Source organism: Loxodonta africana, chromosome 22 (assembly GCF_030014295.1).
Source record: "Loxodonta africana isolate mLoxAfr1 chromosome 22, mLoxAfr1.hap2, whole genome shotgun sequence".
NCBI lineage: Eukaryota > Metazoa > Chordata > Mammalia > Proboscidea > Elephantidae > Loxodonta > Loxodonta africana.
In genome coordinates, this window is record NC_087363.1 from 3,097,608 (window position 1) to 3,113,195 (window position 15,588).

Sequence of the window (15,588 nt, forward strand, 5' to 3'; positions counted from 1 at the left end):
GATCAAGGATACAAACTTCAGTATGGAATATACCTTAACATAAAGAAAACAAAAATCCTCACATCTGGACCAATAAACAACATCATGATGAATGGAGAGAATATTGAAGTTGTCAAGGATTTCATTACTTGGATCCACAATCAACACCCATAGAAGCAGCAGGCAAGAAATGAAAAGATGTATGGCATTGGGAAAATCTGCTGCAAAAGACCTCTTTAAAGTGTTAAAAAGCAAAGATATCACTTTAAAGGCTAGGGTGTGTCTGACCCAAGCCATGGTGTTTTCAGTTGCCTCTTAGACATGTGAAAGTTGGACAAGGAAGGTTGAAGGTTGAAGAATCGATGCCTTTGAATTATGATGTTCGTGAAGAATATTGAATATACCATGTACTCCCAAAGAATAGAGAATTGTGTCTTGTAAGAAGTACAGCCAGAATGCTCTTTAGAGTGAAGGATGGCAAGACTTTGTCTCACATACTTTGGACCTGCTAACAGGAAGGACCAGTCCCTGGAAAAGAACATCTTGCTTGGTAAAGTAGAGGGTCAACGAAAGAGATGAAGGCCCTCCACGAGATGGATTGACACAATGGCTGGAACAGCAGGTTCAAGCATAACATCAATTGTTATGATGGTGCAGGACCGGGCAGTGTTTCCTTCTGTTGTTCATAGCGTCACCATGAGTCTGAACTGATTTGAAAGCAACTAACAATATTAGCCTATTATTTAGTTCTCTGCTCATTTTCTAGTAAATGTTCATGTTGTATGTGTTCCTCATCATGAAAGAGTGGTGGGAGCAATTAGTTATTTTACTTCTTGCATGCCATAATCAAATTACAATTGGTATTTTGGAGGTAATGAATCAGCTACTGGGTTTCAGTCAGACCTATTTAGTGATTAAAAAGAGTATGCTGCTTATTTTGTAAAATCATGTTAATCATAAGAGTCCTCAAGGACTTGGGGGAAACTAGAAAGTACCTCACAATGCTGGGAGTACTAGTGTGTCATTTCTTGTGTTCTGTGAGTTTTTGCATGATTTTCCTTTTTTCTCTTACATTACCTTTTTACCCTCTACTATCTTTATGTTCTCTGTTTTCTCAAAATGTCTGCTTGCATGAGCCTTTGGTTTTCAAGACAAAGGATCTCCTTCCAGGCATTCTACAAGATTTTCTCTCACCCTCCAACCTGTTAGTTTACCTAGTCAGAATTCCAGAGGGGAAATTTGAATAAGCTTGTTCTTATAATTTTGTAGAGGAGACTAAATTTAAGTCATTGGACATTTTTTGGAGTATCTGCCCTAGTTCCAACCACTGTGATTAGAAGGGATGAGGAAAAGGGTAATGGAAACCAAAATGTGACAAACCAGGATGTTTGTTTAGCATTGACCCTTAATAGGCAAACATTCTGAAAATATTTCATTAGTTAATAAAAAAAAAATTCCCCAAGTGTCAGTCAGTTTGTGGCGATGTGGTAGGTTTCTTGTTGCTGTGAGACTGGAAGCTATTCCCCTGGTATTCTAACACCAGTAGGGTCACTCTTCGTGGACAGATTTCAGCTAAGCTTCCAGACTAAGGCAGACATAGAAGGACCTGGAAGTTTGCTTCTAAAAAAAAAAAAAAAAGCACATGAAACCTTATAAATAGCCGCAGAACATTTTTTCATATTGTGACAGAAAATGAGCCCTCAGGCTTGACGCTGCTCAAAATATGACTGGGAAAGAGCTGCTTCCTCAAAGTAGGGTAGACCTTAATAACCTGGAAGAACTCAAACTTTCAGGACCCTCATTTGCTAATGTGGCACAACTCACAATGAGAAGAGACAGCCACAATCATCCATTAATAACAGGAACATGAAATATATGAACTATGAATCTAGGAATATTAGAAATCATCAAAAATGAAATGAACACATAAACATTAATCCTAACCATTAGTGAGCTGAAATGGACTGATATTTGGCATTTTGACACAGACAATCAATCTTATGGTCTACTATGCCGGAATGATAAAATGAAGAGGAATGGCACTACACTCATGGTCAAAAAGCACATTTCGAGATACACTCTGAAGTATAACGCTGTCAGTAATAGAAGAATATCCATACACCAACAAGGAAGACCAGTTAATATGACTATCATTCAAATTTATGCACCTACGAATAATGCCTAAAATTAAGAAATTGAAGATTTTTACCAAGTTCTGCAGTGTTAAATTGATCAAACATGCAATAAAGATGCATTGATAATTACTGGTAATTAGAATGGGAAAGTTGGAAACAAAGGAGAAGGATTGGTAGTTAGGAAATATGGCCTTGGTGATAGAAATGATGCTGTAGATCATATGATAGAATTTTGCAAGACCAATAACTTCTTCATTGCAAATACATTTTTTCACCAACATAAACAGCAACTAAACACTTGGACCTCGCCAAATGGAATACACAGGAATCAAGCTGCTAAATCTGTGGAAAGAGACCATGGAAAAGCTCAACGTCATCAACAAGAACACGGCCAGTGACAGCTTCAGAACGGACAATCAAGTGCTCATATGGAAGTTCAAGTTGAAGCAGAAGAAATTTAGAACGATCCCGCTAAAGCCAAAGTATGATCTTGAGTAAATCCCACCTGAATTTAGAGACTATCTCTGGAATGGATTTGAGGTATTGTACACTAATGACCGAAGACCAGATGAGTTGTAGAATGACATCAAGGACATCATACATCAAGAAATCAAGAGATCATTAAAAAGACAGGATAAAAAAAGAAAAGACCAAAGTGGATGTCAGAAGAGACTCTGAAACTTGCTCTTGAATGTAGAGTAGTTAAAGAGAACAGGAGAAATGATGAAATAAAAGACTTGAAAAGAAGATTTCAAAGAAGAGGAGAAGACAATGTAAAGTATAACATGTGTAAAGCCCTGGAGTTAGAAAACCAAAAGGGAAGTACATGCTTTGCATTTCTCAAGCTGAAAGAACTGAAGAAAAAGTTCAATTCTCCAGTTGCAATATTGAAGGATTCTATGGGAAAAATATTGAATGACACAAGAAGCATCAAAAGAAGATGGACAAATACACAGAGTCGCTGTACCAGAAAGTGTTGGTCAACTTTCAAACATTTCAAGAGGTAGCATATGATCCAGAAACAATGGTACTGAAGGAAGAAGTTTAAGCTACACTGAAAACATTGGAGACAAAGAAGGCTCCAGGAATGAAAGAATACCAGTTGAGATACTCAAAAAACTAATGCAGCACTGAAAGTGCTCACTCATCTATGCCAAAGAATTTGGAAGCCAGCTGCCTGCCAAACAGACTGGAAGAAATCCATATTTATGCCTATTCCAAAGAAAGGTAATTCAGCTGAATGCAGAAATTATGGAACAATATCATTTATATTAGCAAAAACCATTGTCGTCAAGCCAAATTTGACACATAGGGACCTATAGGACAGAGTAGAACTGCCCCACGGGATTTCCAAGGAGTGGCCAATGGATTCAAACTGCTGACCTTTTAGTTAGCAGTGTTAGCTCTTAACCACTGAGCCACTCACACACATGTTAAATTTTACTGAAGATCCTTCAAAAGTGGTTGCAGCAGTACATGGATAGGGAACTGCCAGAAATTCAAGTTGGATTCAGAAGAGCAGTAGAATGAGGAATATCATTGCTTATGCCAGATGGATCCTGGGTAAAAACAGAGAATACCAAACAGAGGTTTACCTGTGTTTTATTGACTATGCAAAGGCATTCGACTGTGTGGACCATAGCCAATTATGGATAACATTACAAAGAATGCAAATTCCAGAACACTTAATTGTGCTTATGGGGAAACTGTACATAGAGCAAGAGGCAGTTGTTGGAAGAGAAAAAGGGAATACTGCATGGTTTGAAATCAGGAAAAGTGTGCGGTCAGGATTGTATCCTTTGACCATACTTAATTCAGTCTGAATGGTGACCAAGTAATCCAAGAAGCTGGACTATATGAAGAAGAACAGGACATTAGGAATTGAGGAAGACTCATTAACAACCTGTGCATTATGCAGATGACACAACCTTGCTTGCTGAAAGTGAAGAGGACTTGAAGAACTTACAGATGAAGATCAAAGACTACAGCCTTCAGTATGGATTATGCATCAACATCAAGAAAATAAAAATGTTCACAACTGGACCAATAAGTAATATTGTGAAAAACGGGGAAAAAACTGAAGTTGTCAAGGATTTTGTTTTACTTGCATACACAAAGAACACCCAGGGAAGCAGCAGTCAAATAATCAAAAGACACCTTGTATTGAGCAAATCTACTGCAAAAATCTCTTTAAAGCGTTAAAAAGCAAAGCTGTCATTCTAAGGACTAAGGTATACCTGATCCAAGTCATATTGTTTTCAAATGCCTCTAATGCATGAAAAAGCTGGATGATGAATAAGGAAGACCGAAGAAGATTTGATGCCTCCCAATAGTGGCCTTTGCAAAAATATTAAATATGCCATGGATAGCCAGAAGAATGAAAACATCTATCTTGGAAGCAGCACAACAAGAATGCTCCTTAGAAAGGAAGGATGATGAGACCCTGTCTTGCATACTTTGGGTTATCAGGAGGGACTGGTCCCTGGAGAAGGATGTCATGTTTGGTACAGTAGAGTGTTAAAGAAAAAGAGGAAGACCCTCAGCGAGATGAATTGACTCAGTGGTACAACAATGGGCTCAAAAAGAACAAGACTGAGATGGCGCAGGAGCGGGCAGTGTTTTGTTCTGCTGTCCATGGGATCTCTAGAAGTCAGATCCGACTTGAAAGCACCGAACGACAAATATCAACAACAATCAAAAAATTTACCTAGTCATGTCATGTTTGATAAGCTCAATTTGTTCACATTGAGCTTTCAATATATTTTTCCAAAATCTGAACAATTTTCTTCTATTGAGTTGATACCTCTCAGAATTGGAATCTTCTAGATTCAGATTTAAAAAATAATAATTACATTAGCCCCTTCATTTGAGAAAATAATTTCAAATTTTCCTTCCACCTTAAATATATATATTTTCCCTAAAATGGATGCTATTGCACTGTGACAAATTATCATTCAATTTGTTGTTGTGAGCTGCCATCCAGCAAGTTCCCACACTGCTACCTGGTCCTGTTCCATCCCCATGATGGCTTACAGATTGAATCATTGTGATCCATAGGGTTCCATTGGCTGATTTTCAAAAGAAGATCACCAGGCCTTTCTTCCTAGTCTATATTAATCTGAATGATTCCCTGAAATCTGTCCAGTATCATAGCAATACACAAGTCTCCACTGAGAAGTGGGTGGTGGCTGTGCATAAGGTGCGTTGGCCAGTACTCAAACCACTATCCCCCACATGGAAGGTAAGAATTCTACTACTCAGTCACAAAGGTCTACCCTCACATGCACCCGGATGGCTATGATAAAAAAAGGAAAATAACAAGTGCATTTAAGATTGACCTTATTTGCCATTAAAAAAGCAGAATAAGTGCAATACAAATAAATTATCGCCCTTGGTAATGTAAGCAGAGAAAGACTCAATAAATTTAACGAATGTGTTAGTGTTTAATCCCTGCATAGAATGAAATAAGGCTATATTATTTTTAATTTTTTTGGTCATTGGTCTTAAAACTTATACTAATTTAACATTGTATATTTGATGCCATTTAAAAGAATTTAAAAAAGCACATTTAAAGCTAAGAGAATTAAGAAGTTAAATAACAACAATAACAACAAACAGAGCTTATTTTTCCTAGTCTTGTCCGAGACCTACCATAGGAAATACAGGTAGGATTGCACTCAGCTTCCTCAAGTGCCTTTAAATGCTCCTCCTAATGCTTTCAGCGCAGCTCCTCCAAGAGTCCTCAGACCCCGTGCACTTAGAGAACTGGCCCTCGCTGCTCACTGCTGTATTGAAGCAAAGAAAGCAAGAGCAAAAGGCTCAGCTGAGTCTCACATTTCCCTGCAGTTTTGTAACATAGTTCTCATTTTTATTATGACTAAACATAAAGTTAGTTTTTTGACATATTTATTTTAAATATAATTTCAGATCTAGTATCAAGCATGAAGATTTTTTCACCATTATTTTTTTCAAAGAGATGTATTTATTATTTTGATTTAGATTTTTTTTTTTTTCTGTATGCTGTCATGACTTCAGAAACTCAAGAACACCCCTTGAAATACTGATTGGCATTGACAGATAACATGCATGTGAGTTCCTTCCCTTTCATTCCCTTTCGTTTTCTTCTCTCCTCTTCTCTTTTTTCCTTTCTTTTTTTGCACACCTGAATCCATTTAAAGCTGTCTGTTTGAATATCCGTAGAAGCTACTCTTAAATAATATTTTTCCATGAATACTCCAGGTTGTTAAGTATATTTCATAATCTCTAGACTCTTCTAGTTTCGGTCACAGTTTGGAAGTTTTATTAGTTTACAAGTCAAAGTAAAGAGACCTGTTCTAATGGAAAATTGACCATGGGAATGGTATCTTGAAATGCTGACTCCTAACTTGGGGCTGTTTGATGCTGGGACAAAAGGCTAAAGGAAATTGTGGAATGCTTTTTACTCTACTTCAGATAGAACAGTAATGTTAAAAAAAAAAACTATGTGTTTTTGAGAACATTCTCAAATTACGGAATATTAATAGCAATAAGCATAAAATAGTAAGGGAATAATGAAAACATTAATTGACAATTATGATTAGTTAATAATTGATTTAGTAAAGCACTTGATTAATAAACATTAATTGGTAGTGGCTGGAAAGTTTCACGAAGTCTGTACTTCTGCATTTACACATGAGGAAATAGATGCCCGTAGAGTGATCATAATGGTACCTACCTACCTACCTATATGGTTGTTGTGGTTGCTGTTAGTTGCCATGAAGCCTGTTCCTACTCATAACCACCCTATGTACAACAGAACGAAATTGGTTTCTTTATCTCAAATATCTCCATGTCTTTTAGTGTAATAGGGTACAGAAATGTATCTGGCTAGTTGTATTTACATTTTATATGAGCCTGAAATTCAAATAGTGAAAGTTCATGGAATATAATGGTTAGAGACTAGCCTCTGTACATACATTAACTAAAGAAATAGAGGAAACAATACGATAACTAAGAAAGAGCAAGTTATGTAAAAGTTCACTGAATTCTGCTACTGGATTGTAGTTTCTGTTTTATTTTGTGTAATTTCATTCATCATATACTGCAATCTCCTTAAGCAGTATTAAAATTGATGAATTTTTAATTAACTTTAATTATAGAAGTAATATTATAATATAGTCTCCTAATAGAGGAATCACAATATTTCTAACACTGATTTTCCCTTTGGCCATTACTCCCTTTCTTCCTGAGGTAAAGATTTCCTTCCACATCTTTTTCAGTGCATTTATAAGCACACAGGTACACACAGAATCTATATAGCATTCTTTATAGATTTCTTTTCAACATACAAGTTATCATGCTCTGATTATTTTTGTGCAATTTATTAATTCTTAAAGTCATAATTATATCTCAGTGATTTATCTGTTAGATGCTTATATAGATCCAATATTTAAAGTTCTGCCTAGTTTTCAATACTAAGGACATAAATTTCACGTTATCTATGTACCCCTATCCCTTCTGTTAGGTATTTCACTTATTTCCAGTTATCCCAATTTTTAGCAGGGATGCAATTTATAGACTTTTGAATATTTTGGGGGAATATTTTACTAGATTTCATAAATCAGTATCAAAATTTGATATGGTCTGGTGTTTTCAAAACTTACGAGTATTTCATTGTTATTTCTCTGATTTTAATGAGATTAGGTATTTTTATATATGCTCATTGACCAGTTACAATGTTCTTTTGTGTATTGCTTATTCAAATGCTTTGCTCTTTTGTAAAATTGTGTGGTGGTGGTGGTTGTTGTATGTTGTCAAGTCAGTTCTGACTCATAGTGATCCTTTGTGACAGAGCACAACTGCTCCATTGGTTTTCTTAGGGTGAAAACTTTATGGGAGCAGAATCCAAGGTCTTTTCTCTGCAGATATGTAGGGTGGGTTTGAACCATGGACCTAATGCCGAGGACTTAACCAATGCACCTACAGGGCTCCTTAAAATCAGATTACTAATCTTGTGTTATTGATTAGTAGAAGTTATAAATATTTAATCCCATTCCACCACTTTTTAAAACTCTTCATATGAGTTTTGTTAGACAGAAGTTTTAACGTATTACAATTTTTCTTTATGAATTTGCTACCCTAAAATATAGTTATCCTTCCAATATTATTATCTACTTTGGTTTGATACATTTGTATCTTTCAACTGTTGGGACTAAATAGTTTTTTTGAATAATGAGGTAGTTTTTTTTTTTTTCCCTAATATCAGTTACTGAAAAGTCTATTATTTCACATTAATATGAAATATCAACTAAAACAGAATAAATGTCCATATATTTACACTTGTGTTTATTGACCGTATGATTTTAAACCAACTGCCTGGTATGCCTGGTGACAACCCCACTCCTACTTCCCAGGATCTAAAATGTTTAAGCAAAAAACCTGAATCGTGAAGCATGGACTATCAAGCAATCATCTTCCCCTTGTAATCTGGAAATGTAACCTCATGAGCTTTGAGTGTTCTACAAGGTGCTTTCCAGCTTTTCAGAAATGTGAAGAAAAAAATGAAAATGGAGATATTTGAGATACCTTATGCCAAATTCACTGCCATCAAGTCAATTCCAACTCATAGTGACCTTTTAGGACGGAGTAGAACTGCCCCAGAGGTATCCAAAGTTGTAAGTGTTTATGGAAGCAAACTGCCTCATCTTTCCCCTATGGAGTGAGTGGTCTGTGGGTTTGAAACACTGAACTTTTGGTTAGCAGAGAAGTCCTTTAACCATGTACCACCAAGGCATCTAGATATCTTATTACAAATTATCAAAGAATATTCATTTATGTTTATTACACTATGTCAAGTACTAGACATCATTAAGGTGTCTGAGGTAAAAGTTGATTTTTAGAAAGTAGTAAGTGTTTATAGGGTTGCTATGTTCAGAACTGACTGCATGGCAATAGGATAAATTAGTGTTTCTTGCTCCCTTTTTTAAGGTAGAATATCTGGAAATGAGTGTTCAATAATGTTGGGGTCATATATTTGTTGGTCCCTGGGTGGTGTAAATGGTTTGCACTCAACCAGTAACCTAAAGATTCACAATTCAAACCCACTCAGCGCCACCATGGAAGAAAATCCTGGTGATCTGTTTGTGTAAAAATTACATCCAAAAAAAAGCCCTATGGAGCAGCCCTGTTCTGTAACACATGTGGCCTCCATGAGTAAAATTGACTTGTCAGCAATGATTTTGTTTGTTTATTACATATTTATAAGTAATATACATTCATATAAGTATGCATCACTAATATGTAATACATAAATATATGTAGAAATAAGATATTATTTACGTGGACAGGAATACTGTGTGACTTTTTAGCATCAAATTCAAAAAGAAAGACAAATTCATCCTGAATGCTGCCTGATAAACCGGCTATGCAAAACATGGGCATAACAAAACTTTATTGAATGTGAAAAAAATTAAGTAAAAATACATTAGAGTCATATATCCTGAAATGTAGTTATCAAATAAATCAAATTAATAACAGCAGAAACATGTCAAAGTAAACAAAGAGTAGCATTTTCAGAGTGGTTTAGGAAAGTATCCTTCATGAGCTTGAGATTTAAAATGACCCTATGAAGAGGTCATTAAAAATTGAGGGACAAAGAGGTGAAGTGACTCATTAAGAAACAACAGCTAGAATGTCCCTGATGAGGAATATTTATTTTTGCTCAAAATATTCCATAATCTCACATAACAGCACAAATTAATTGGCATAAAACATTTCACACTGTTTCATAGCACCCTAAATTAACTCCCATATATATTTTTTTTTCAGATAAAGCATTTCACACTTGTACCTTCTCCTTATTCGTGAAATCATGCTGCTGAATAATAATGTGACTGAGTTCATTCTGCTTGGGTTTACACAAGATCCTGTTAAAAAGAAAATTGTGTTTGTCGTTTTCTTGCTTTCCTACTTAGGGACATTGTTGGGTAACTCGTTGATTATCATCACCATCAAGACCAGTCGGGCACTTGGGAGTCCAATGTATTTCTTCCTTTTCTACTTATCTTTATCTGACATCTGCTTCTCTACTTCCACAGCCCCTAAAATGATTGTGGATACGCTTCTGAAGAAAAACACTATCTGTTTCAGTGAGTGCATTATCCAAATCTTTTCATTTCATTTCTTTGGCTGCCTGGAAGTCTTGATCCTTATCCTGATGGCCGTTGACCGCTATGTGGCCATCTGTAAGCCCCTGCACTACATGAGCATCATGAACCGGCGGGTCTGCAGTGTGTTGGTAGCTCTAGCCTGGGTAGGGGCTTGTGTGCATTCTTCAGTTCAGATTTTTCTGACCTTGAGTTTACCTTTCTGTGGTCTCAGTGTGAATGATCACTATTTATTGACTTGCACCCTTTGTTGAAACTTGCCTGTACAGACACCTATGTGACCAACCTGCTGCTGGTGTCCAATAGTGGGGCCATTTCCATAATGAGTTTTGTCATGCTGATATTCTCCTATGTTATCATCTCGTATTCTCTGAGAAACCACAGTGCTAAAGGAAGGAAAAAGGCTCTTGCCACCTGCATCTCTCATATCATTGTAGTCATTTTGTTCTTTGTTCCCTGTATATTTATATACACATGCCCTGCAACCACCTTCCCCATAGATAAGATGATAACTGTGTTTTATACAATTGGAACACCTTTGCTTAACCCTCTGATTTATACACTGAGAAATGCTGAGGTGAAAAATGCCATGAGGAAGCTATGGAACAAGAAACTGACTTCAGAACACTAAAGATGAATAGAAACTTCAAATCCTTCATCACAGTTTTCATTCACCTAGCATAATTCAATAAAGCATATTATCTTCTTATTGTGGATTTCATAGAATCCTATCTTGGGGAAAAAGTGCTACTTCCTTCAGGAAAATGGGTAATATAAACTCATACACTGGTTAGTGTTGAGTCAATTTCATGTAGAGGAAGAGACAAAAGCAGGTACAAACAGATGTGTCAGGCCAATTGATTTAGATTTTTTACTACTGTCTCTCTACCTCTTGGATAACTAGAACCACTTGTGGTTTTGATCTAGTGTTTTGCTGTCCTACTTCATGTTGATTTCTGGCGTCTCTCCACTTACATTCGAATCCACTTGGTAGCACTACAGAAGAAAGTCCTGGCAAATCACTTTCATAAAGAGTACAGCCAAAAAGCCCTATGAAAAAATTCTCCTCAGTAACACATGAGGTTGCCATGAGTGGTATCAACTCCATGACAATGGATTTTTTGTTTGTTAGTTTGTTGATTTTATTATGATGTCAGTTAGCCCTTTATATGCTTAAATCCCTATCCTAAAAAATTTTCTCCTTTCAAAAATGAATGTGATTATCCAGAGAATGAATTTTAGGCTTTGAAATTGAAATACGTTGTGTCACAGACAAGAAATTTAGTGAGTTTCCAATACAATACAGAGAAGAGAATAATTGGAGTAGAAAGGGCTGAAACATGCACATGAAATGTATGTTTCTGCAGTGGCGAGGGATATCAATTTTAGTCACTGTCCATCTGAAGCCACAGTCTCTAATTACATAATCATTAAGAATCTAATTTCAAATTAATGTACTATTTTTATCCATACAGAAATTTTTATTTATTTGAGAATACTTATCTATTTTTTGTAGTAAAATGTATTAAAGTTATTAAATTTGTATCAATTTTATGTACCAAGAGCTTTGACATTTCTTTAGCTTGAGAAAACGGGTATCCATTTTTCTGTGCAGATACGGAACTGGATTCTACAATGAATCGTGGTGACATATATGGATCAATTTTTTTTTTTTTGGTTCCTGTGAATTTCAAGGTAAAATCTATCCCAAGTAGTTTACCACTGACTACAGAAGTTACAGTTTGATTCTGCTATTGAAAGATTTGCATAGTAGTAGTTTCCAGTTTCCTTGGTTTTTACTGGTGCCTTCTTGTATTTCTAGATAAGCAAAAGATAAAAAGACAGTGTGCATTTAATCCAATGTAAGTGCCTTCTCAGAAACACTACTTTATGTCTCCTGGACATGCAGAAATCGTGCTGTAGATCAGAGTTAGAATTTTATAATAAACATGGCAGAACTGGAAAGAAGACTGAAGGTGCAGCATCAACAGACTTCTTTGTTGGAACCAGTGTCCTGAGAGAGAAAGAATAGGACTCAGAGAGCTAAAATTTTGTGAAGAAAAGGGACAACCATGAACCTAAAAATTATTCTGCATCTCCTTGGTAGGCTTCCCCATGTGAGAGAATGGTCTTCCCTTGCCCTGATCTGATGCAATTACCTCATCTGAAGCACTTGCCATACAATGATATTTTTTCTTCCCCAGAGCTCCCTCCTATATCTCATTACTTCCACACAATTAACCAGGGGCAAGTCTCAGGAAAGCCAAAGTAGCAAAGTACAAACCTTACTCTTTCAGAAATGATTTACATGGGGGAATTGCAGTACCTAGCTAATATATGTGGTGAGAAATGAGGAGACATTTTACTATGGGAGAAGATCTTAAAGGTGTTAGCATAGGGGGACAGAGTGTAAGTCTGTAAATTGAGAAATTTTTGACATGAGGACACTCACCAATGATTTGAGATTTGGTGTTCTGGCAAGGACATATAGAGCTGACTCTATATGTTTTAAGGTCTTGTGTTGGTTTTCTACCTCTGCTGTAACATATTGTCAAAAGTGTAGTGGCTTGTAACAACAGAGATTTATTGTCTTAACCTCTCTAGGTTGGAAGTCTGACATAGGCATCACTGGGCTAAAATCAAGGTGTCAGTATGGTTATGTTTCTTTTGGAGGCTCTAGGCTGTTCCAGATTCTAGAGGCCACTCACATTCCTTGGCTCATAACCCCTTTCCTAAAGGTTCAAAGTCAGCCACATTGCATATATTTGATGATTGTTCCATTACTACAACCCTGTCTTTCTCTTCTGCCTCTCTCTTCCCCCTTAAATGATACTTGTGATTTCATTCATTTTACCTGGACAATACAGGATAACATCCCTATTGAAATTTAGATGATTAGCAACCTTAATTTTGTCTGTAACCTTAATTATAAATACTTAAAGGAAATTATTATTTCTTCAGATATAGGTTGAAATGTTAAGTACTTCAGATATAGATTGTGCCTTCTGTCTCCACAGTGTCTCCAATGTTGTTTGAGGCTTATAGACTAAGTCATCCATTGATATGGTATCCCATAAATATTGCCTAGGACATAACACCTATTTGTGAACAACAGAAGTGTGAGAATGTTCTTGTGATCTCAGACTTTGTAGAAATTACCTTGTATCCCATTACCGATAACCAGCCAACCTGACAGAAGACAGTAGAGATAGATTGATAACTATTGTTGAATCCACTCCACTCATACAGAACTTGTATATAACAGAACAAGATATTGACTAGTCCTGCAACATCTTCAAAATTGCCAGTAGGTTCGAGTCCATTTTTGTGATTATTGTGCCAATCCATCTCATCAAGGGTTTTCCTCATCCTTGCTTGCCATCTAATTCACCAAGCATGATGTTCTCTTCCAGTGATTGAACCCTCCTGATGACATGTTCAAAGCATGCAAGTCAGACAATACTCTGTTGTAATCCATAAGGTGTAAATTGGCCGATTTTCAGAAACAGATCACCTTTCTTCCTAGTCCTAGTCTACGAATTCTGCTGAAACCTGACCATCATGGGTAGAAGGGATGTCTCCTGGCTGTATGGAATACAGACAGTCCCAGGGTTACAAACGAGTTCCATTACTATATCTGTTTTTATGTTGCATTTGTAAATAAGTTGGAACAGTTAGGTACAATTCGTATCTAACGTCAGTTACTCAAAACTTTGTCTTAGTATATAGTGTATAGTGTACTTTTCTAAACATAAAAAAATAAAAGAAACTCTTCCAGACACCCTAAAAGATTTTTAACAGAATCATACATTAATAATAAGAATGTTTTGATATTCATTGTACAATAGTGCCCTTATGCTTTTGGGAACCATTTTATGTACCTCAAATTTTAAATATAATAAGCTTTACCTGAGTTAGTTCATAACTACTGGTTGTATGTAGGTCTGATGTTCATAACTCTGGGACCATCTATATAGCCTGGAAAATAATCCTCCAGTAACCCGGTGTAAGTTTTACCTCTACATTCTGTGAAACGTGACGCTTCAAGTTTGTAATATCTCAGGAGCTTCCAGGTTAACTAAATTGCTTTTTTTTTTTTTTTTTTTGTATCCCTCCTCAAATACTTGTACCTTCCTCTGTTCTGCTAAGTCAGTTACCTACCATTATGCTTTGAAAAATGCATGACACTCTTTCAGCAACTGGTATTTCCTGTTTTGTTTAGCTTTTTTTTTTTTTTGGTCATTTCCTTTCACTTTTATTTCAATGAGACTTTAGATGAGAAAGGAAATAAATTTTTATGGGTAGCTGGCCATGTTTAACAGAAAGTGCTGTTCTTTTTTAAAATATGAACTTACAGTTTACTTTTCTATAATACAAAGGCATAAAAAGATGAAAACACCGTATAAAATTTCACCACCTGGATGACTCTTTTGACATGAAAATATGAAGTAATGCATGCAGAAATTTTGAAAAGCCAAACATTTAAAAAATGTACAAAATGAAAAAAATCTAATTGTATCTTTCTCATCCTTTTGTAAAAAGATAATCACTATGAATAGCTTCTTATTTTTTCCGTTAAGAAATAATCATATGCTTATAGCCATAGGTGGAGTCCCTGGGTGGTGCAAACAGTTAAGTGCTCAGCTATTAACCAAAAGATTGGAGGTTCAAATGCATCCAGAGGATACTTGGAAGAAAAGCCTGGCAATCTACTTCCAAAAAATCACAGCAATTAAAAATCCTATGGAAAACAATTCTACTCTGGAACATATGGGGTCACCATGAATCGCAATTGACTCAAGGGCAATATTTTTTGAAAATCAATAGTAGATAAGAATTGAGCTAGAAAATTTCTGATATAACTATAGGGGAAAATTGGGAAGTGTGCAGCTGCATATACAAGGATTAAGTGAAAGTCTGCATAATGAACTGTGGGGTCCTTTCCTAACCCTCCTCCCAAAATTACAGTCACCAGGCACACAATAACTCACCAATCCACTCCTAGCAACTGTATATCACAGGTAGCAGGTGGGAGGGTATGTGTAGGGGGGGGAGGTTGTTTGTTTTTTTTTTCAGGAGAAATTATTTGGCCTATGTTGCACTGTCTGATTATCTGCAAGTTATCTCCCAAAGTATATAAATCATGCCCACTAATTTAGAGATTCCAAAGAGCTTTTTCATTTCTTCACTTTTAAACACAACTTGAGACTTTCTGTCTCTAGATAGGATGGCAGGATTAGTGAACTGGAAGAGGGGTCAAAAAAAATTTGTCTTTGAATATAAATTTAAATTTACATATTGGAGGGAGTGACTCCTCTATTTTTCTTAAT

The 15,588-nt window shown here is 36.0% G+C and overlaps 1 pseudogene; it reads left to right on the plus strand.

Annotated features, from left to right (window-relative positions):
• Positions 1-9,963: 9,963 nt before the first annotated feature.
• On the plus strand, positions 9,964-10,889 carry LOC135228529 (olfactory receptor 4C16-like; annotated as a pseudogene).
• The last annotated feature ends 4,699 nt before the right edge of the window (positions 10,890-15,588 follow it).